Source organism: Lactuca virosa, chromosome 6 (genome assembly GCF_052849685.1).
Source record: "Lactuca virosa cultivar CGN04683 chromosome 6, Lactuca_virosa_CGN04683_v6, whole genome shotgun sequence".
NCBI classification, from domain to species: Eukaryota; Viridiplantae; Streptophyta; class Magnoliopsida; order Asterales; family Asteraceae; genus Lactuca; species Lactuca virosa.
This window is the reverse complement of record NC_136431.1, coordinates 265,956,434-265,980,027: the sequence shown is the minus strand read 5'-3', so window position 1 is coordinate 265,980,027 and position 23,594 is coordinate 265,956,434. Positions and strand designations below refer to the sequence as shown.

The window sequence follows — 23,594 nt, the reverse complement described above, 5'->3', positions numbered from 1 at the left end:
GTTTTGTAAAAATCACCATAAATTGTAGAAAAATCGTATGGAGATGTGCAAGTAGTCATTTTAAAGGTATAAACCTGAACTACTTGCATATTATACAGTTTTGAAAAATATTAAGTTTAAGTTGGGTAAAACAGTCCGTGAACAGGTCACAACTTTTCTGTTGTAAGCTGTCGAGTTAAGTTTTGAATATGTTTTGGTGTTTTAACTTGTATCCCCCCCTGAAAACTGAAGAAAACTAGAAAATGTAGGGGTATGAACTCACCTTGAGTGATGACTTGAAGAGTGGAAGGTTGAAGTTAAGGAATATCAAGTCAAGAGCACTTGATGAACACGGGAAGACTTGGATGATCCTAAGAACGATTTTTTTGTGTTAAGATATGAGTCAATGATCCAGGAGTGTTATGAAATTATGGAATAACACTTGAGTTTAGATGGAATACTTACCAAAAAGTGCAGTAGCAACTCAAGAACATTGGACAAGGTGGTGGGAAGTAGAGAAAAATAAGCTTTCTTGAGGTGGTATGAGAAGTGTGTGTATGTTTGAAATGAGCAAGTAAATCAAGAAATCCTCCAGGGATTTCTTTATATAGAAGGTTACTGGAGCAACTTGAGAGTTTGAAGTCATGTGTGCCTTGGTTTGTGTGATGTGGATAAGGTGGCAAATGAGAGGATAACACATGGAGGCAAGTGGGCACACTTGACCCACTTGTGGGGTAGAATACTCCTCTTATAATAAAATAATGATTTTTAATTAAAAATCCTTGAAATATAAATAAAATATGAGTTTTGGGGGTTAAAAATGGTAAAAATATGAATTTGGTGAAAAAATCCCGTCAAAAACGTCAAAAACGGGCTTAGGAGGCGAAAGTAGTCAAAAACCGGCATTAGGGACCGAACCTGCGAGGTTCGGCTCTAAGGAGGTAAGAACCGAGAGAAGGGAAAGAAGGAACCGAGAGGAGACCGAAGGTCCGAAGGGGGGAAGCCGAAGGTGCGAGGCTTCTCGGATGGGGGCCGAGGTTCGGTCCTCGCTGCTGGCTTCGGTCCGAGAAGGCCTTCTGACAATTTCGGTTCTGACACTTTCGGTTCTGACACTTTCGGCTCCTAAGAGGTTCGGCTCCTAAGAGGGGTTTCGGCCCTAATTAGCTGTTTTTCGATATAACTCACCGATTCGAGCGGTTTTTGGTCAAGTTACGGGTCGGAATGACTATAAAAAGATTTTGAGAGAGATTTGGGAGAGATTTCACATACTTGGAGAGATTTGGGAGAGATTTCACATACTTGGAGAGATTTGACATACTTGGAGAGAGTTGGGAGAGATTTCACATACTTGGAGAGATTTCACATACTTGGAGAGATTTGGGAGAGATTTCACAGACTTGGAGAGATTTCACATACTTAGTGAGATTTGGGAGAGATTTCATATACTTGGAGAGATTTAGGAGAGATTTCACATACTTGGAGAGATTTCACATACTTAGAGAGATTTGGAAGAGATTCCACATGCTTGGAGAGATTTCACATACTTAGAGAGATTTGGGAGAGATTTCACATACTTGGAGAGATTTGGGAGAGATTTCACATACTTGGAGAGATTTGGGAAATATTTCACATGCTTGGAGAGATTTCACATACTTAGAGAGATTTGGGAGAGATTTCACATACTTGGAGAGATTTGGGAGAGATTTCACATACTTGGAGAGATTTGGGAGAGATTTCACATACTTGGAGAGATTTGGGAGAGATTTAATCTTAGCCATTATTATTGTATAATCTCGTAATGCAAGGTTCGTGAACCTCGTTATGCTTCGTTTATGATTGTTTTAAGTCCCCGAAAGGGTCCTTAGTCGTGTTTTGATGCGTTTAACTCTCTTTTTAGGGTTTTTACATTGTTAACATATAGATTCTTCGAGACACTTGAATTTTTGACATACAAATGCACATTTTTATACATAGAATAACTTTTAACATACAAGCACTAATTAAATTCGACCGGTTTGACTTGTTTGACTTTGACTTGACTTTGACGGTTGTCACAGGGTATCGGTTGTTTGCCCCGGTGTCGTTTAAATCTTAGTTATATATTATGTATATGTGTATAGATATAAAAGTTATTCATTCAGTTCAATACCTTTGGGTAGCAAAGGTGTACAAACATGATTAGTCATTCAAACAACAATACTAGTAAACTATAATAGGTATAGTTTAGAGGATTACTACTTATTATTTCTAGAACAGTGAAACTTACAAGATTCAGTTCATACATGAGTCAGTTCAAACATACTATAACGAGAAACAGAAAGAAGATACTATAACGAGAAACAAAAAGAACATACTATACACTAGAACAGAGAGAACATACTATACAAATACAAGAACACTATAACATTAATGTGAGCCACTACTTCATGGCACGACAATGTACTGCTGTGTCACGTTTTATAACCAGAGTCTCCTGGAGGGAGAGCGTGAATTTGTGTATAGATCTATACGGGATTGACCATCCTACACCTTGCTGCTAGCTACAGTGGGACCTGCAGGTCTACGGGTGACGAATGTCATACCATTTCGACGTCTTTGATCGTCGTGTTTTACTAGTCAATCAAGTATGGTTACAATCTCATCACATTTTAACTTAATTAAACAATTGGTTTAAGGTAGTTAGTACATTTGTAGTTACTATATACAATACTACTGTACATCGTCATTTTCCCCTTTACATTCATATTGTGATCTTCTCACATAAACGGTAATGTAAACTATTTTCTGGTAATAATAGTCATTCTTGGGAAAAACACTCACTTTTACAAAAGAACAAACATACAGAACAGTCGGGTCTCGGTAGAAGACTACTTTAGTAGAAAATATAGGATTCTCTAGGAAGTATACAAACATTTACAAACATTTACATTAAACATTTACAAACACTTTCATCAAAATTATACAAACATTTGACACTAAAATACTTATGAACTCACCAGCTTAAATGCTGATCTACGCTTTCAAAATAACTTGTATTCTCAGGTCACCAGTAGACAGGTACCGATGACCAGGTTTTGAGAAGACGGAGCATATTCAAGACTCGTCTTTTATTTTGATATATATACTTTTGGTGTCTTATAAATATATTAAGAACACACTTGTATTAAATTATACTATTAATACAATGGATGATGTTGTTGCTTGTTTACTATTGTGCATTGTTATGATACTATACATTACGTCCTCTGTAGCACCTGGTTCCTGGTATGTATCTTATTTAAGTATTTTGCATTTTTGACCTTGGACTCGGCGAGTTGAAGGACTAACTCGCCGAGTAGAAGCGGGATGAGACGCAGGATTTAAGTGATGGACTCATCGAGTCGGGTACCGGACTCGACTAGTAGGCTCTGTATGGACAAAACCCTAATCTGAGGGTTTGCACGCTATTTAAACAACCTTATACAGCCTCCATCGCCCCTTTATGCTCCCAGAAACCCTCCATAGCAAACCCTAAGTGTTTTGGTGCAAGATCTAAGGCTTTTGAGTGATTTTTGTGGGTTTTGACCTCAAGGAAGAAGGAAGAGCATAGAAGGATCAAGAGGAGGCTGAAGGATCCGAGTTTGGTTCATCATTTGCAGCCTTTGAGAGGTATAAAGTTTGTACCTTGCTCTTTCATTTGATAGATCCCTTTTGGGGAGATTTAGGGCTTTTATAAGCCATTTTGGTAACCAACCATGATTGCAAACATGGTTGGGGGGTCAAGACTTCGGATCTAAGTCTTGGGAGGGGTCACAAGGCAGATTTGGGTTGCTTTTGCACCCAAGGAAGGCCCCATGCAACACTAGAGCTTATTTTATGTCTTTTTGAGCTCAAAGACCCATGCATGCACGTAAAGTTTGTAACTTTACGTGCTAGAACGATTAAAGGAGCTTAGATCTATCTTTTGGTCAAGTGTTGTACATCAGAAATCGAGGATTTTGGGTGTGGACGCTATCGACTCGGCGAGTCCGTTCTTGGGACTCGATGAGTCCAAGGCTTTAAGTCCCATTTCTGTTAAGGGTAAAAAGGACTCAGTTGGGCGTTAGAAGGGTTGTAACAGGACAGAAAGAGTAACCTAATGCACTGGACTTAATTTTAGACCTGGATTTCATGGGACTCGACGAGTGCTAGAACAGACTCGGCGAGTCCAAGGCAATCTTCTTAAGTTTGAAGATGAACTCGACGAGTTGTTCATATGACTCGGCGAGTCAAGGTCAGGACTTGTTCATCAGTTGAAGGTGAACTCGACGAGTGTTCATCCGACTCGGCGAGTCGGATGAAGGTTCATTGATGTTCGTAAGGAAGGGGAACTCGTCGAGTCGTTGCCAAACTCGTAAGTCGAAAACTGTCACTGTTTTTGAGTAATTATAGAAAAATCATCGTAAGTCGGAAACTGAATACGCAAACTCTGAGTATTTGGAAAAAGTGTCTACTGTGTTCATAAATTTTCCCATAATTTTTGGTGGTCTCAAACTAGTGTGAAAATGTTCATTTTCACAACCTGGTCTGATTTTGCTGCTGCAGTGATATGCATTTTTGTAAAAATCACCATAAATTGTAGAAAAATCTTATGGAGATGTGCAAGTAGTCATTTTAAAGGTATAAACCTGAACTACTTGCATATTATACAGTTTTAAAAAATATTAAGTTTAAGTTGGGTAAAACAGTCCGTGAACAGGTCACAACTTTTCTGTTGTAAGCTGTCGAGTTAAGTTTTGAATATGTTTTGGTGTTTTAACTTGTATCCCCCCCCCCCCCTGAAAACTGAAGAAAACTAGAAAATGTAGGGGTATGAACTCACCTTGAGTGATGACTTGAAGAGTGGAAGGTTGAAGTTAAGGAATATCAAGTCAAGAGCACTTGATGAACACGGGAAGACTTGGATGATCCTAAGAACAATTTTTTCATGTTAAGATATGAGTCAATGATCCAAGAGTGTTATGAAATTATGGAATAACACTTGAGTTTAGATGGAATACTTACCAAAAAGTGCAGTAGCAACTCAAGAACATTTGCACAAGGTGGTGGGAAGTAGAGAAAAATAAGCTTTCTTGAGGTGGTATGAGAAGTGTGTGTATGTTTGAAATGAGCAAGTAAATCAAGAAATCCTCGAGGGATTTCTTTATATAGAAGGTTGCTGGAGCAACTTGAGAGTTTGAAGTCATGTGTGCCTTGGTTTGTGTGATGTGGATAAGGTGGCAAATGAGAGGATGACACATGGAGGCAAGTGGGCACACTTGACCCACTTGTGGGGTAGAATACTCCTCTTATAATAAAATAATGATTTTTAATTAAAAATCCTTGAAATATAAATAAAATATAAGTTTTGGGGGTTAAAAATGGTAAAAATATGAATTTGGTGAAAAAATCCCGTCAAAAACGTCAAAAACGGGCTTAGGAGGCGAAAGTAGTCAAAAACCGGCATTAGGGACCGAACCTGCGAGGTTCGGCTCTAAGGAGGTAAGAACCGAGAGAAGGGAAAGAAGGAACCGAGAGGAGACCGAAGGTCCGAAGGGGGGAAGCCGAAGGTGCGAGGCTTCTCGGATGGGGGCCGAGGTTCGGTCCTCGCTGCTGGCTTCGGTCCGAGAAGGCCTTCTGACAATTTCGGTTCTGACACTTTCGGTTCTGACACTTTCGGCTCCTAAGAGGTTCGGCTCCTAAGAGGGGTTTCGGCCCTAATTAGCTGTTTTTCGATATAACTCACCGATTCGAGCGGTTTTTGGTCAAGTTACGGGCCGAGATGACTATAAAAAGATTTTGAGAGAGATTTGTGAGAGATTTCACATACTTGGAGAGATTTGGGAGAGATTTCACATACTTGGAGAGATTTGACATACTTGGAGAGATTTGGGAGAGATTTCACATACTTGGAGAGATTTAGGAGAGATTTCACATACTTGGAGAGATTTCACATACTTAGAGAGATTTGGGAGAGATTTCACATACTTGGAGAGATTTGGGAGATATTTCACATACTTGGAGAGATTTCACATACCTAGAGAGATTTGGGAGAGATTCCACATGCTTGGAGAGATTTCACATACTTAGAGAGATTTGGGAGAGATTTCACATACTTGGAGAGATTTGGGAGAGATTTCACATACTTGGAGAGATTTGGGAGAGATTTCACATACTTGGAGAGATTTGGGAGAGATTTCACATGCTTGGAGAGATTTCACATACATAGAGAGATTTGGGAGAGATTTCACATACTTGGAGAGATTTGGGTGAGATTTCACATACTTGGAGAGATTTGGGAGAGATTTCACATACTTGGAGAGATTTGGGAGAGATTTAATCTTAGCCATTATTATCGTATAATCTCGTAATGCAAGGTTCGTAAACCTCGTTATGCTTCGTTTATGATTGTTTTAAGTCCCCGAAAGGGTCCTTAGTCGTGTTTTGATGCGTTTAACTCTTTTTTAGGGTTTTTACATTGTTAACACATAGATTCTTCGAGACACTTGAATTTTTGACATACAAATGCACATTTTTATACATAGAATAACTTTTAACATACAAGCACTAATTAAATTCGACCGGTTTGACTTGTTTGACTTTGACTTGACTTTGACGGTTGTCACATTATCCCCCCGTTAGAAGGAATTTCGTCCCGAAATTTTGCATTTTGAGTGGGACTTCAAAGGTCGTGGAATAGATCTGGGTATTTTTGCTTCATTTGGTCCTCACGTTCCCAAGTCAAGACTTCGGATCTAAGTCTTGGGAGGGGTCACAAGGCAGATTTGGGTTGCTTTTGCACCCAAGGAAGGCCCCATGCAACACTAGAGCTTATTTTATGTCTTTTTGAGCTCAAAGACCCATGCATGCACGTAAAGTTTGTAACTTTACGTGCTAGAACGATTAAAGGAGCTTAGATCTATCTTTTGGTCAAGTGTTGTACATCAGAAATCGAGGATTTTGGGTGTGGACGCTATCGACTCGGCGAGTCCGTTCTTGGGACTCGATGAGTCCAAGGCTTTAAGTCCCATTTCTGTTAAGGGTAAAAAGGACTCAGTTGGGCGTTAGAAGGGTTGTAACAGGACATAAAGAGTAACCTAATGCACTGGACTTAATTTTAGACCTGGATTTCATGGGACTCGACGAGTGCTAGAACAGACTCGGCGAGTCCAAGGCAATCTTCTTAAGTTTGAAGATGAACTCGACGAGTTGTTCATATGACTCGGCGAGTCAAGGTCAGGACTTGTTCATCAGTTGAAGGTGAACTCGACGAGTGTTCATCCGACTCGGCGAGTCGGATGAAGGTTCATTGATGTTCGTAAGGAAGGGGAACTCGTCGAGTCGTTGTCAAACTCGACGAGTCGAGTCGTGGATAAGGACGAGTAAAAGGAAGGGACTCGACGAGTTGACGGCCCAACTCGGCGAGTTGGGTCAACTGGAAGTTGACTTTGACTTGGACTTGGTTGGGGGTAAAACGGTCATTTTACCCTAAGAGTAGATATCAGTTTCTAACTGAGTGTTTGTGGGGATTGTAGCCGGAGGATTTACGGAGCAACAGCGGACGGAGGTTTCCTGCACAGCTTATCAGCAGTTTCTCGTACGAGGTGAGTTACCTTCCAGTAGGGGTGGGTCTAAGGCCACAATGCCGGCCCACCAAAGAGGAGTATTTAGAAGATGATTGTCTTTGTGATAATTATCTTGGTCTGGTTACGTGCTTTGGTCATGAGTTTTATCTGTATGATATGTTACGTGTATAATAGGGATTAGTTTCCCTGACAGCGGTCCTTAGGACCGAAGGGTAGGTCAGTACCCAGATATGCCTGACTGTATGCTTATATCTTGTTGTTGTATGCTAGTGGTAGAGGGTGGAATAGTCCCCAGTTACCGGTTGAAAGATACCGATGACAGCTACCAGTTGAAAGATACCGATGATGATTACCGGTTGAAAGATACCGACGATGATTACCGGTTGAAAGATACCGATGATATTGTATGGCATGATGATTACCGGTTGAAAGATACCGACAATGATTACCGGTTGAAAGATACCGACGATGATTACCGGTTGAAAGATACTGATGATATTGTATGGTATGTGGTATGATGGGGGAACTCACTAAGCTTCGTGCTTACGGTTTCTGTTTTGGTTTCAGGTACCTCTTCGTCTAAGGGGAAGGAGCCGGCGGCGTAGCATCGCATCACACACACATGATTTCCGCATGGAGTTTTCTAGGATTGTACTCTGATATGTTATTATTTTATGACTTGGGCTTCAGACATGATACATTGTTTCATGAGATGATGTGTTTTCACAGTATTTTCTTATGAATGATTTTATGAGTCAGTTAATTAAAAAGAAATTTTTGGACTTGAAAATTGGGATGTTACAAGTTGGTATCAGAGCCCTGGTTTGAGGGATTCGGACACACCCTTGGGGGTGTCTGGACTCAAACTGAGGGGCTAAAAGGTTTTTACAAGGAAAAATGGTTTTCTAAAATCTAAATGGAAGGATTTTAAGAAAGACGAAGTGTGTGATGCATGCGACCGGCCGTGCTCAAGTAAGTTTTCCCCAAGATACCCATACTTGATATGTTATACTATATGGTTTTGATTCAGAAAACTGCATGCTAGAATAGGACTAAAGATCTAGGAGGATGCCTTGTGTGCCTGATATATGATTCTGAGAATTGCATGCTAGTTAGGGCTAAGGATCTAGGAGGATGCCTTATATGCCTGTTGTATGAGCTGTATGTTAGGACTGTTTAGTCAGTAGTAGGATGGCCTGTGTAGGTTATGCCTGATTTGGTTACCCAATGCACGAATGCTGCTTGCTTTGTGATATGGGGGTTCTGGCCATCTTCAACTAGCTAAGGAACGGATATGTAACAATATCCGCAAGTTAGTTAGGGGGAAGTGGTGGGGACTCCTAGTGCAGCTGATGGCGGAGGGTAGGTCGGAGAGTGCCCTATGAAAACCTAGGATGAGGTCAGTGGAAAGGGTATCGGTGAAAGGGACTTGGTGAAGTCGAAGCAATCCTTGAGGAAAGCACGGATAGATGTGGAAGGTATTATGGGCCCGTACTACTGGAAGCAGAGGATCCGTACTCGAATCAAGGAAGGTTGAGACAGAACCGGGAACCTTGGAGAGTGTGTTAGACCTCTCGAGAGTATGTATGATCCTAACATTTATGCGTGTATTTCCAACATGGTGACCACGCGACATGGAGCAGGAGGTTCCGGATCAGGATCAGGATCAGGCTCGGGTGCAGGATCCGAGCAGGTTGATGACGGGCTGCGCGAGTTCATCGCGTCTGAGATCACGAGAGGCATTCTTGAGTCGACCCCGGTCATTTTCTGGTCGATCAAGGAAGGGATTGTTGAGCTGATGGATGATCGCCTCCGGGCATTCAGGAGTGATATGGCGTCTAGCCAGACGAGTACACGTACATTGTCCTTTAAGGACTTCCGTGGGAGTGGTGCGCCGGATTATCACGGGGTGAAAGACCCCATCGCTGCCAGGAGATGGATCACAAACATCGAGTCTGCGCAGCTGACCAGCTTCTGCCCCGAGGGGTCGAAGGTGAGATATGAAGCAGTGTGTTTGAGAGACAAAGCTAGAGATTGGTGGGAGTCTGTTGGTGACTCATTGGGAGCCTCGGCTGTTGAGGCTATGACCTGGTCAGACTTTGTGACCAGATTCAGGGCGGAGTTTGCGCCAGCTGTGGAGCTTCAGCAGCTGGCCAGGGATTTCTTGGACATGAGACAGACTACGGAGACTGTGGCGGAGATCACCGCCAAGTTTTGGGAGAGGGCATTGCTGGTGCCACAGTATGCGGGTGATAAGGACATGAGGAGGACCCGCTATCATGATATGTTACGAGCTGACATCCGAGAGCATGTCAGTTTCTCAGCTTGCCCTACCCTGGATTCCATGATTGCCAGGGCTAGGGAGAGGGAGATTGATCTGGAGCATATCCGGAAGAGGAAGGCAGCGGAGGGGCTGACGACGGGGGCTTCGGGGAAGAAGCCCAAGGGATCCGATGGTAGGCCGAAAGGCCAGTCAGGGCGGGACCGCTGTGGGAAATGCGGTCGGTCACACGAGGGAGCTTGTCGCACTGGGCCGGGTTCAGGCTGCTCTAAGTGCGGCAAGGTTGAGCATTTTGGCAGAGATTGTACTGCCCCTGCTCCTGCGATTCAGATATCAGACCTGATTTTCTTTCATTGCAATCAGAAGGGCCATAAAAAGGCCAATTGCCCTAGATTGACAGCGGCAGTGGCGTCGACTCCAGCGACAGCACGAGTTGTGGATGGCCGGAAGGCCAAGTTGGAGGCTCCAGTGGTTCGGAGCCGAGCGTTTCAGCTGACAGCCGAGGAGGCACGCACTGCACCCAATGTGGTGACGGGTATGACTTCTTGTTTATGCTTTTATGATATGCTACTGTGATGTTGATATGTTATGTATGCGCTCTGGTTAGGATCGTTCCATGTGAACGGTATTCCAGTTCAGGTATTGTTTGATGCGGGTGCTACCCGATCGTTTGTCTCTCTTACGCTTAGCAAGAAGTTTCCGGAGTCTTCAGGCATGTTGGATTGCCCTCTAGAGGTCGAGATTGCGGACGACCGGTCGGTACCAGCGTCAGAGGTCTACCGGGATTGTGTTTTGAGGCTGTTCGAGGAACGTTATCTGGTAGATCTGGTTCCCATACCTTTGCGGGGGAACAAGGTTATTATCGGTATGGATTGGCTAAGCTCCAATGGCGCAGTGATTGACTGTGCGCAACAGTTGGTGCGGATCAGGACCCCAAGTGGGGGAGAGCTAGTGATTCAGGGCGAGAGGCCACAACAAGGACCAACTTTATGTTCGGCAGCGAGAGCTAGGCGCTACCTCCAGCAGGGTTGCGCAAGTTATGTCGCCTATGTTATGGATACCCGGCAGGCAGGTAGGGCGACGGTGGGCGATGTGCCTGTGGTACGAGAGTTTGCGGACGTATTCCCCGAGGAGTTGCCTGGGATACCTCCGGAGCGACAGGTGGAGTTCAGGATCGACCTAGTCCCTGGTGCGGCTCCGATAGCCAAGGCACCATATCGGTTGGATCATCCTGAGATGCAGGAGTTGTCAACACAGCTGCAGGAGCTGTTAGACAAGGGATTCATTAGACCGAGTAGTTCTACCTGGGGAGCCCCGATTCTGTTTGTGAAGAAGAAGGACGGGTCGCATCGGATGTGTATAGATTATCAGGAGCTGAATAAGGTAACGGTGAAGAACCGTTACCCACTCCCGAGGATTGATGACCTCTTTGACCAGCTACAGGGAGCATCTTGGTTCTCCAAGATTGATTTGCAATCAGGGTATCATCAGATGAGGGTCAGAGAGGAGGATGTACGGAAGACTGCGTTCCAGACGCGCTATGGCCACTATGAGTTTGTGGTGATGCCTTTCAGGCTCACCAATGCTCCTGCCGCGTTCATGGACCTGATGAACCGCGTGTGTAGACTGATGTTAGACCGGTCTGTGATAGTGTTTATCGATGACATCTTGGTTTACTCCAAGACGCGAGAGCAGCATGAGGAGCATCTGCGAGAGGTTTTGGAGACTTTGAGGAGGGAGAGCTTGTATGCTAAGTTCTCCAAGTGTGAGTTCTGGTTGCGCGAGGTGCAGTTTCTTGGGCACCTTGTCAACCAGAACGAGATTTCGGTAGATCCGGCCAAGGTGGAGGACGTGATGAGTTGGGAGGTTCCGAGGTCCCCATCTGAGATTCGGAGCTTTCTGGGATTGGCAGGCTACTATCGGAGATTCATTCAGGACTTCTCCAAGATAGCCGTGCCCCTGACCAGGCTGACGAGGAAAGCCGTGGTCTTTCGCTGGGGGCCTGAGCAGCAGGCTGCATTCGAGACACTGAGACAGAGATTGTGCGAGGCGCCAATCTTAGCCCTGCTAGAGGGCATGGAGGATTTTGTTGTATACTGTGATGCGTCTATCTCAGGTTTGGGCGCAGTATTGATGCAAATGGGGCATGTCATTGCTTACGCTTCGAGGCAGCTGAAGCCTCATGAGGCGAACTACCCGACACATGATTTGGAGCTGGGGGGCTGTGGTGTTCACCCTCAAGATTTGGCGTCATTACCTCTATGGTGTTCGTTGTACCATCTACATGGACCATAAGAGTTTGAGGTACCTCATGGATCAGCCGAATCTAAACATGAGGCAGCGTCGGTGGTTGGACGTGGTGAAGGATTACGATTGCGAGATCCTTTACCACCCGGGGAAGGCCAATGTGGTGGCCGAAACGCTTAGCCGCAAGGCAGCGCCGATCAGGGATATCTGTCTGAGGATGACAGTGGTGACTCCGATATTGGAGCAGATTCGGGAGGCCCAACAGGAGGCCATGAAGGAGGAACATCGGAAGAGCGAGCGGATTGTGGGGCAGGTTTCCTCCTTCGACTATGATAGCCGAGGGTTATTGACTCTTCACCATAGGGTGTGCGTCCCTTATCATGGAGGTGTGCGCCAGATCCTGATGGAGGAGGCACACAAATCTAGATTTTCTATCCATCCCGGAGCGACGAAGATGTATAGAGATGTTCGTCCCGATTATTGGTGGCCCTGCATGAAGCGGGACGTAGCATGGTATGTGGAGCGGTGCTTGACCTGTAGGAAGGTCAAGGCCGAGCACCAGAGGCCACACGGCAAGATGCAGCCGTTGGATATCCCGCTGTGGAAATGGGAAGACATTACGATGGATTTTATCACAAAACTTCCCAGGACCGCGCGGGGAGTGGATTCGATTTGGGTCATCGTCGATCGATTGACCAAGAACGCCCATTTTATCCCGATTCAGGAAAGTATTTCGGCCGAAAGGTCGGCTGATATCTATATCAGGGAAGTAGTGGCGCGGCACGGGGTGCCAGTATCGGTGATTCCGGACAGGGATGTGCGGTTCACTTCCAGGTTTTGGAAGAAGTTTCATGACGAGCTGGGTACTCGTCTGCATTTTAGCACCGCCTTTCACCCGCAGACGGATGGTCAGAGCGAGCGGACCATCCAGACATTAGAGGATATGCTGCGGGCATGTGTTTTACACTTCGGAGGTAGCTGGGATACCTACCTCCCGTTGGCAGAGTTCTCGTATAATAATAGCTATCATGCGAGTATTGACCGTCCTCCCTTCGAGATGTTATACAGGAGAAAGTGCAGAACCCCGATATGTTGGGGTGAGGTTGGCCAAAGGGTCATGGGGAGCACCGAAGTGGTGCTCAAGACGACAGAGAGGATTCAGCATGTTCGGAGCAGACTTCAGACTGCTCAGAGTCGGCAGAAAAGTTATGCCGACAAGCGCCGATCGGACCTTGAGTTTCAGGTCGGGGATATGGTTCTCCTAAAGGTGTCGCCATGGAAGGGCGTCATCCGATTTAGGAAACGGGGCAAGTTGGGTCCCAGGTATATTGGACCCTTCAGGGTTATAGCCCGGGTGGGCAAGGTGGCATATAGGTTGGATCTGCCAGCCGAACTCAGTCAGATTCATAGCACTTTTCACGTCTCCCAGCTACGGAAATGTTTGGTGGACGACTTGGCAGTGGTACCATTAGAGGACATTCAGGTCGATGACAGCCTGAATTACATTGAGCGGCCTGTAGCGATTCTCGACCGGAAGTGGATGGATCTGAGAAACAAGAGGGTGGAGCTCGTAAAGGTGCAGTGGCAGCACCGGAAGGGCTCGGAATGGACCTGGGAGCCGGTGGATGAGATGATGAAGCATTACCCAGAGCTATTCCAGGATCGAGCATCAGACTTCGAGGACGAAGTCTAAAATAAGTGGGGGAGATTTGTAGCACCTGGTTCCTGGTATGTATCTTATTTAAGTATTTTGCATTTTTGACCTTGGACTCGGCGAGTTGAAGGACCAACTCGCCGAGTAGAAGTGGGATGAGACGCGGGATTTAAGTGATGGACTCGTCGAGTCGGGTACCGGACTCGACGAGTAGGCTTTGTATGGACAAAACCCTAATCTGAGGGTTTGCACCCTATTTAAACAACCTTATACAGCCTCCATCGCCCCTTTATGCTCCCAGAAACCCTCCATAGCAAACCCTAAGTGTTTTGGTGCAAGATCTAAGGCTTTTGAGTGATTTTTGTGGGTTTTGACCTCAAGGAAGAAGGAAGAGCATAGAAGGATCAAGAGGAGGCTGAAGGATCCGAGTTTGGTTCATCATTTGTAGCCTTTGAGAGGTATAAAGTCTGTACCTTGCTCTTTCATTTGATAGATCCCTTTTGGGGAGATTTAAGGCTTTTATAAGCCATTTTGGAAACCAACCATGATTGCAAACATGGTTGGGGGGTCAAGACTTCGGATCTAAGTCTTGGGAGGGGTCACAAGGAAGATTTGGGTTGCTTTTGCACCCAAGGAAGGCCCCATGCAACACTAGAGCTTATTTTATGTCTTTTTGAGCTCAAAGACCCATGCATGCACGTAAAGTTTGTAACTTTACGTGCTAGAACGATTAAAGGAGCTTAGATCTATCTTTTGGTCAAGTGTTGTACATCAGAAATCGAGGATTTTGGGTGTGGACGCTATCGACTCGGCGAGTCCGTTCTTGGGACTCAACGAGTCCAAGGCTTTAAGTCCCATTTCTGTTAAGGGTAAAAAGGACTCTGTTGGGCGTTAGAAGGGTTGTAACAGGACAGAAAGAGTAACCTAACGCACTGGACTTAATTTTAGACCTGGAGTTCATGGGACTCGACGAGTGCTAGAACAGACTCGGCGAGTCCAAGGCAATCTTCTTAAGTTTGAAGATGAACTTGACGAGTTGTTCATATGACTCGGCGAGTCAAGGTCAGGACTTGTTCATCAGTTGAAGGTGAACTCGACGAGTGTTCATCCGACTCGGCGAGTCGGATGAAGGTTCATTGATGTTCGTAAGGAAGGGGAACTCGTCGAGTCGTTGCCAAACTCGACGAGTCGAGTCGTGGATAAGGACGAGTAAAAGGAAGGGACTCGACGAGTTGACGGCCCAACTCGGCGAGTCGGGTCAATTGGAAGTTGACTTTGACTTGGACTTGGTTGGGGGTAAAACGGTCATTTTACCCTAAGAGTAGATATCAGTTTCTAACTGAGTGTTTGTGGGGATTGTAGCCGGAGGATTTCCGGAGCAGCAGCGGACGGAGGTTTCCCGCACAGCTTATCAGTAGTTTCTCGTACGAGGTGAGTTACCTTCCAGTAGGGGTGGGTCTAAGGCCACAATGCCGGCCCACCAAAGAGGAGTATTTAGAAGATGATTGTCTTTGTGATAATTATCTTGGTCTGGTTACGTGCTTTGGTCATGAGTTTTATCTGTATGATATGTTACGTGTATAATAGGGATTAGTTTCCCTGACAGCGGTCCTTAGGACCGAAGGGTAGGCCAGTACCCGGATATGCCTGACCGTATGCTTATATCTTGTTGTTGTATGCTAGTGGTAGGGGTGGAATAGTCCCCAGTTACCGGTTGAAAGATACCGATGACAGCTACCGGTTGAAAGATACCGATGATGATTACCGGTTGAAAGATACCGACGATGATTACCGGTTGAAAGATACCGATGATATTGTATGGCATGATGATTACCGGTTGAAAGATACCGACGATGATTACCGGTTGAAAGATACCGACGATGATTACCGGTTGAAAGATACCGATGATATTGTATGGTATGTGGTATGATGGGGGAACTCAGTAAGCTTCATGCTTACGGTTTCAGTTTTGGTTTCAGGTACCTCTTCTACTAAGGGGAAGGAGCCGGCGGCGTAGCATCGCATCACACACACATGATTTCCGCATGGAGTTTTCTGGGATTGTACTCTGATATGTTATTATTTTATGACTTGGGTTTCAGACATGATACATTGTTTCATGAGATGATGTGTTTTCACCGTATTTTCTTATGAATGATTTTATGAGTCAGTTAATTAAAAAGAAATTTTTGGACTTGAAAATTGGGATGTCACATCCTCCGCCCCCGAACGTTTCCGCCATTCTGGTTTGGGGGTGTGACATGGATACTTGCCAAAGCAATCAACAATCTAATAGTAGCAATAAGTGCAACCGGAGCATACGTATCAAAATAGTCAATACTGGGTTTTTGTCTAAAACCTTGAATGACTAACCGGTCTTTGAACTTGTCAATAGTCCCATTAACATTCATTTTATTTTTGAAAATCCATTTGCAACCAAGTGGTTTAGAACCTGGAGGCAAATCAGACAACACCCATGTGTTGTTCTTAAGAATTGATGACATTTCATCGTCAATTGCTTCCTTCCAAAAGGCACTATCACGAGACTCCATGGCCTCTTAATAAGTCTTAGGATCATCTTCAATACTATAGCCATAAGAATATTCAAGATTAATTTCATCCCTTGAACCTTCCACCAAATACAGGTGGAAGTCGGATCCAAAATTTTTCGCAATATGGCCTCTTTTGTTCTACGAAGCTCTTGTGGTTCTTACACATTACCACCATCTTGACTTTCTGAATTTTGCTCTTTATGAGCACCAAAAGTCAGATCCTTAGGCCTTTGAATCGATGAAAACCGCATCTCATCAAAAATTGCATCTCGTGATTCGATAACAGTGTTAACCGAAACCGAATCATTAGGTTCTATTACATAAAACCTATATGCCTTGGAATGTTCAACATATTCAATGAATATACAATCAATTCCACGTTCTACCAAATTCTTCTTTTTGGGCTCGGTGAGTTTTACAACTGCCCGACATCCCGAAACCCGAAAATAACTTAGATTCGGCTTTTTCTTGAACCAAAGTTCATATGGGACTGTTTTGTTCCTTTTATTTGGAACCCTATTTAATAAATAGCAGGCCGTTAACATGGCCTCTCCCCAGAATCCTTCACTCAATCCCGTGTAAGACAACATCGAGTTTACCATTTCCTTTAAAACTCGATTTTTGCGTTCAGCAATACCATTCTGTTGGGGCGTGTAAGGTTCCGTGGTCTCATGAATGATACCCACTGATTGGAAGTATATGGGATCCATATATTCACCTCCCCTATCAGTGCTGAGACATTTAACCAGAATGCCCAATTGCAATTCCACCTCGGTTTTGTATATTTTGAATTTATCTAAGGCTTCATCCTTGGAATGTAACAAATACACATAGCAAAACTGAGTGCAGTCATCAATAAAAGTGACTACATACTTTTTATTTCCCAAAGAAGGAGTGGAGTGAAAATCACACAGGTCACTGTGTACAAGTTCCAAAACAGCTGAATTTCTAGTGACACTAGGAAAGGGTTGTTTTGTCACTTTTGTAAGCATGCATGTTTTACATTTATCAGATGTCATATCAAAGGCTGGAATTAATCCATCTTTTGACATCTCATGCATCCTTCTAAAGTTGACATGACGTAATCTTACATGCCAAAGCATAGATTTATCAACATTAGAAGCAGAAGATACAAATTCAGAATTTTGAACAAGTAATGATTTGTCAACAAGATTTAAACGAAACATTCTATTATTTAAATATCCAAAGCCAATAAACATTCCACCCTTAGACAAAACAAACTTATCCGGCTCAATAACTTGTTTAAAACCAGCAGAATTCAAACAACTAGAACTAACAAGATTCTTGCGAATCTTGGGAACAAACAAAACATCAAATAACTTAATTGTCTTTCCAGAAGTAAATTCAAGACACACGAAACCTAAACCACAAATAGGAATAAAAGAATCATCTCCCATTTTCAGCACCGACCCATCTTCAAGCGGAGTTAATGATTCAAACATCCGTTTATCCTTACATACATGGTTCGTTGCTCCGGAGTCGATCCACCAAGCAACATCATCATCCTGCACATAGAATGATTCAGGGATAAATGAAACATAATAAACATAATTCTGATTAGAATTGTCAAAGTTAGTCAAAAACTGACCTCCTTTAACTTGGGCCGAAGACCCGTTCACTTTCCTATTGGCTCCACTGTTTCCAACACCATTGTTGCCCAAATTCACACGACAATCACGCTTGCAATGCCCAACCTGATTGCACCTCCAACAAACCAGATCCTTTCTCTTTTTGTTGGAGTTGCTTGGGACATGTTCCTGCTTACCTTTGCTATGTCCTTTTTGGTTCTGGTTCCTTGGTTTGTTTTCAACCATATGAACCGAGGGTTGTCCAAGTTCAACTTTTCCTTTGGGTTTTTCAGATTTGTCTCTTTCCTTCGCACGAAGAGATTCTTCAATACGAATGTGACTAGCAAGTTGAAACAAAGACAGTTCCTCCTTTTGATGTTTCAAGTTGTGTTTGAAGTCTTTCCAGGATGGAGGCAGTTTGTCAATGATGGTTGACACAGCAATAGACTCATCCATATTCATACGGTGCAGCTTAAAATGACCGTATATGCCAAGGAGTTCATTGAATTATTCAGTAACAGACCTTGAGTCGTCCATCTTATAATTGTTAAAGTCACTGACCAGAAACTTCTTACTAGAAGCATCCTCAGTGATATACTTCAACTCAAGGGTGTCCCACAAATCCTTGGCACACAAGGCTTCACTATGGATATCAAATAAAGCATCAGACATACCGTTCAGAATGTGACCTTTGCAGATGTAGTCATCGTTGTCCCACCTTTGTCTCCTTTTTATCTCTTCAATAGTCTCAACAGTACCTTCCTCTGGCTCCCGCTGGTCTTGGAGTAGTCATCATGTATGCTGCTTTCAGAGTAGTCAACATGAAGTGCATCTTCTTCTTCCAGCGTCTGAAGTTGACACCTTCGAACTTCTCCAACCTTGCAAACTTAGTGGTCATCTCACGGATTGAGTCACCCATCTCCAGGAACAGTAAATATCAGTTCGATTGTAGGGAAATTTAGGGTTTGTGGTGGAGATCTGGATACCAACTTGGATCGTGATATCACTTCCCGAACTGATATTTCTACCCTATTCCTGGGTTACAAGAAATTCAGCCTAGGATAATCCAAGTGGACACTTACGATTCTAGGCACATAAATCGTAAGCCAATATGCTAGAGGATTCTGTGAAAGTATGATGAAAAACGAGAGCTTGAGGTCGTCCCTATCTTCTGAAAAGAAGAGTCCTTTATATAATAAACGATATTAGGGTTTCATTAGGGTTGGGCCTCTATGGATTCCTTTGGAAGAAATTCAGGGTAATCCGGATTTTAATGAGGATTTAGGGTTACCAAAACTAACGAGTTTCGTTAGTTTTACCATAATCACCCTCAAGAATAGGAATATCCCACTATGTACCCATATGTAAAATTCGGAGAGGTGTCCACGACCTCTTGAAATGCGGCTACACTTCACAATCACGTAGGTAACTCCTTTCCATGTATCTCCACATACATTTATAAAAGGAATTATTAAGAAGTTAAACTTCAACCTGGCTAACATGCAGAACCGAACACATACCTGGGATGAATACTTCATGTGTTCCAATCTATAAGTATGAGCTTTCCACATTGAATTTAACACCTAACAATATATTAGGAGGGAATTGGGTGTCTCATCATTACAAAATTAAATGGACTTTAATCTCATCCCGATTACAGACTTGTGCACTAAGTCTCCTGTCAGACCTTTAGTCAAGTGATCTGCCAAATTTTGTTGCGATTTCACAAACTCAACCGAAATAACACCATTCATGATTAGTTCTCTAACCATACTATGTCTAACACCTAGGTGTCTAGACTTTCCATTATAAACCTGGCTATATGCCTTAGCCAAAGCGGCTGCACTATCACAAAGGATAGAAATAGGTGCTATCGGTTTAGACCACAAAGGAATCTCATAGACTAAATTCCTTAGCCACTCTGCTTCTTTACCAGCAGCTGCTAACGCAAGAAACTCATATTCCATTGGCGCTGCCCCAAACCCCACGGGGGCGCTGCCCCTCGACCCCGCTCGCTGACCTGGCAGCGGGACCCCAACCAGGGTCTCTGCCCCTTGGACCCTGCTAGGGGCGCTGCCCCTAGACCCCGCCAAAGGGGCGCTGACCCTTTGGAAACCCCGGACCCAGGGGCGCTGCCCCCGAACCCCCGACTAGTTGTCGAACCGGCTACTAATTTGATCTTATACATGCGTGCACTCCGCACCAACCCGTACACATATTAGAAAACAAATTAAGAAGCCCCTTAGCTCACATGCTTATCCAGTTACATAAAATGACATGGTGACACTAAAATCACCAATAAATAATTGCTTAAGATTGTAATAATCATAATGAACTCATAAATTATTGCATGTTTTCTCACCAGAAAACTTTTGACATAGTTATTTCTTTTCCCTTTCCTAGTAATTTTTTTTTGGATAAATGATGTTTAAAAGACAATTGAGAAAATAACTACAGAGGACAAATTTGTATAAAGTTAGGACGTAAAAATCTCTTACTTTCTGTATTAGGCCAGTCGTTCTTTTTGCATCACAAAGATTGTAAAGTACATACAATAACTGACCATTTTACCCTTCTTCCAACATTATACATGAATATCTTCAAGGGAATCCTCTATGGCTTCAATACATCAAAGTGCGTTTAACAACATTGGGATACGAGACAAGTTATGATGTGTTTGTGAAGGCACATGGAGGTGGTCTATTCGGGCAGGCACAAGCAATCTCTGTGGGCATTGCCCGGGCACTCCTGAAAGTGAGTGAGGACCACAGAAAGCCTCTGAGGAAGGAAGGTCTGCTTACCAGAGATGCAAGAAGAGTTGAAATGAAGAAAGTTGGTCTCCATAAAGCACGAAAAGCCCTACAATTCTCCAAACGTTGAGGGGCATTTTCGACATTTATTTGATGTAAAATCTTTTGTTGCATTCAGGCATTTTGGTTCTTGTCAACTACTGGTTTGTACTTTGTAGGGTAGTTTTGTTATAAAATGTTACTTCCTATCAATTTAAACCATGGCTAGAGTTATTGATCAAACTTGCTGATTTTCTATCAAATCAATGAGAGGGTTTTAAGTCTGTGCTTTGTGGCGAGATGGATCATTCTGTAATTTTGTTACATATGGATCATATCTTTAATTTTGTCTTACATGCAACGATCATTTCTGTAATTTTGGCTTACTTCTTTATTTTATTTCTTCGTTTTAATGGCAGAACGTTCGTTTCTTTGATTTATGTTTTTCTTCTCTTCATTTAGGATGTTAATTAGATGAATTTGATGTTAATTTTAATTTTCAGAACTTTGGTGATCTATCAAATGTAGCTCCCTCTATATAAAACGATTTTGTAGGATCTTTCTAGGTATCTTAAAATTAATAAACACATTTCCCTTTGCATTATTTGAACAATTCATTATTATTTCTTTGGTTTTGTGACAAATTCGTTATCATGCAACAACAAAGGAAAACCTAACATCAAGCATTCAAATTACGATAAAAAAACCAATTTTAAGGGTTTTGTACAAAAACCTTATGACCTAGAGTAATCAGTAATTTAACAATTACCCTATAATACGCGCCTATATTTTTATGTCAAAAAACCTAACACCATTCAAATAAAAAGTCGATACATTTTGTCCCTAATTTCACGCTATCAGCGTTCAAATTATTGACTGTAGTTTGGAGCTTTCCATCAAATTTCAAAGAAACCCTATCAATTCAGACATACATTTCTAAATACTAAATCCGATGGTGATACTAAATGGTAACAAACACATACACCATAATTTTAGCGGCTAACATTTAGCAAATTTTGACAATTCAGATAATTAAATGAAGCAGAGGAAAGGAGAGTCATGGAGATTACATGTGTAAAAGTTCAGAATCTTCTTCGTCGGTGATCGGTGTGATAACTTGTTGCAGAAAGGTGGATTCTAGAGATAACAGTGAGAAAGGAAATGGTATTTGGGATTGAATTTGGAAGATTGGCCTGCAACCTGTAACCTTTATACTTTGGAGCCTACGCTACTTACTTGGCCCGGTGTCTTAATGTTAAGCATGACTACATACTTTGGAGCCTACGCTACTTACTTGGCCAGATGTCTTAATGTTAAGCATGACTACGACGTATCAGTTGGGCATTGGGCTGGTGTGGTGGTAAGTGGTATAACTTTGACGTCAATTTTAGGATTGTACACAAAAATCAAACTGAATCAAAATAAAAAAATAATAAATAAATAGAAGTTTGCTTTTAGAAATGAAAATTTACATAACACCCCTTTTAAGTTTGACAACATTTTTTTTGAACGGCGACCAACAAGACGCTTGCAAAAGTTACAAATTACAAGCATGCAAAAGGGAAATATACCACTTAAACCAACATAGAGAAATAAATTTAGAACGAAACTTAATCCAATTAAAAGTCGCAAGTTGGATATCATCCGCCGTCTTCAAAAAAGAACACTTTCTCTTGTTGAAAACTAAAACGTTTTGAGCTTTCTAAATAGCCGAGTAAACCAAGGCAATGTGAAGTTTACTCCTCTCCTTTCCAACATCCGAACCAACTAAAGACTTAGAAAAGTTCATCTCTATTTTTTGGGGGCACCAAAAGAAAACTTGTCCAACCACCAAACCAACTCCAAATGCAACCAGAAAAATGACATTTAAAAAAGACGTGATCAACCTTTTCTTCATGCATATTACAAAAAGGGCAAAGAGAGGAAGGTAAAGCTATTCCTTTATAAGAAAGATTACTCGCCACATGAACCCGATTTAAGAACATTCTCCAAACAAAACAATTAGACTTTAAACGGATCTAACTAATCCATTTGAAAGCATTCAAGCTCGAACCCACCAACATCTTATCAGCCAAAAGACACCTGAAAGAATTCATTGAAAAAAAATACCCGAAGCCTCCACTTTCCACCTCCACAAATCAACAACAGAAGACAGCCTCATAGTAGCCAAACTAGCCGAAAGAGACTTAAATGCAACTTCACGACCACTTCTAGGTTGTCTTCACCAACTTCAATTGTAATGTAACACCTCATTTCTTAAATAAATAAATAAATAAATTATGAACGAATAGTAGCCCTAAAATCAATAATTATATAGCAATGTGTTGGTCTCAAGGAGCTAATTGTCACAATTTTAGAGATTGGGGGTTAAAAGTGTAAAATCCGGATTCAGGTTGTAAATATTTATGAAGACAGGGGCTCCGTGGTAATTATTGGAGCTTATGTTGAAAAGAATGAGATGAGGAGGGACTAAAAATGTTAACATGGCTGAAGTTCGATCTTTGGACCTAAATTGAAATGAAATTAGAATGCTGAGGACTAAAGAGTAAATTCTGAACTTAATTTGTAAAGGATTTTAGAAGGTGGGGTTTAAAGGGTAAATATGGGATTTATTTCGAAATGATTTCTGGAGGGAGGGGCCATTTTTTCCATTATGGCAATAAGTTTGTAGGGCTCGGGTATAAAACCCATACAAACCCTAACCCTAAATAGATGTACAACCGTCACCCTCCACCCTTATGCCTCCCTCACCGACACCGCCACCACCCTATTTTTCCGATCAGTGAAAGGCCGCCAGCGACCGCAGGACCGCCGCCGGTCGTAAAACGCAACCTTACCGTCATTATATGCTGCTGCCATCGTCCCTCAGTGTCTTCTTCTTATTATTCTGCCTTCTGCTGCCGTCCATAGAAGCTTCACG

The 23,594-nt window shown here is 42.9% G+C and overlaps 1 protein-coding gene across 2 annotated transcripts in view; it reads right to left on the bottom strand.

Moving 5' to 3' along the window:
• Window positions 1-21,829, bottom strand: part of LOC145121055 (F-box/FBD/LRR-repeat protein At1g13570-like) — an 83,556-nt gene extending 61,727 nt beyond the window's left edge. The window contains exon 1 of one of the 2 annotated variants that reach the window (XM_079056838.1): window positions 21,745-21,829. The gene's annotated coding sequence lies outside the window, so the exon portion shown is untranslated. The remainder of the gene's footprint in view (window positions 1-21,744) is intronic. The other variant, XM_079056836.1, reaches the window with a different exon arrangement.
• Window positions 21,830-23,594: the final 1,765 nt, after the last annotated feature.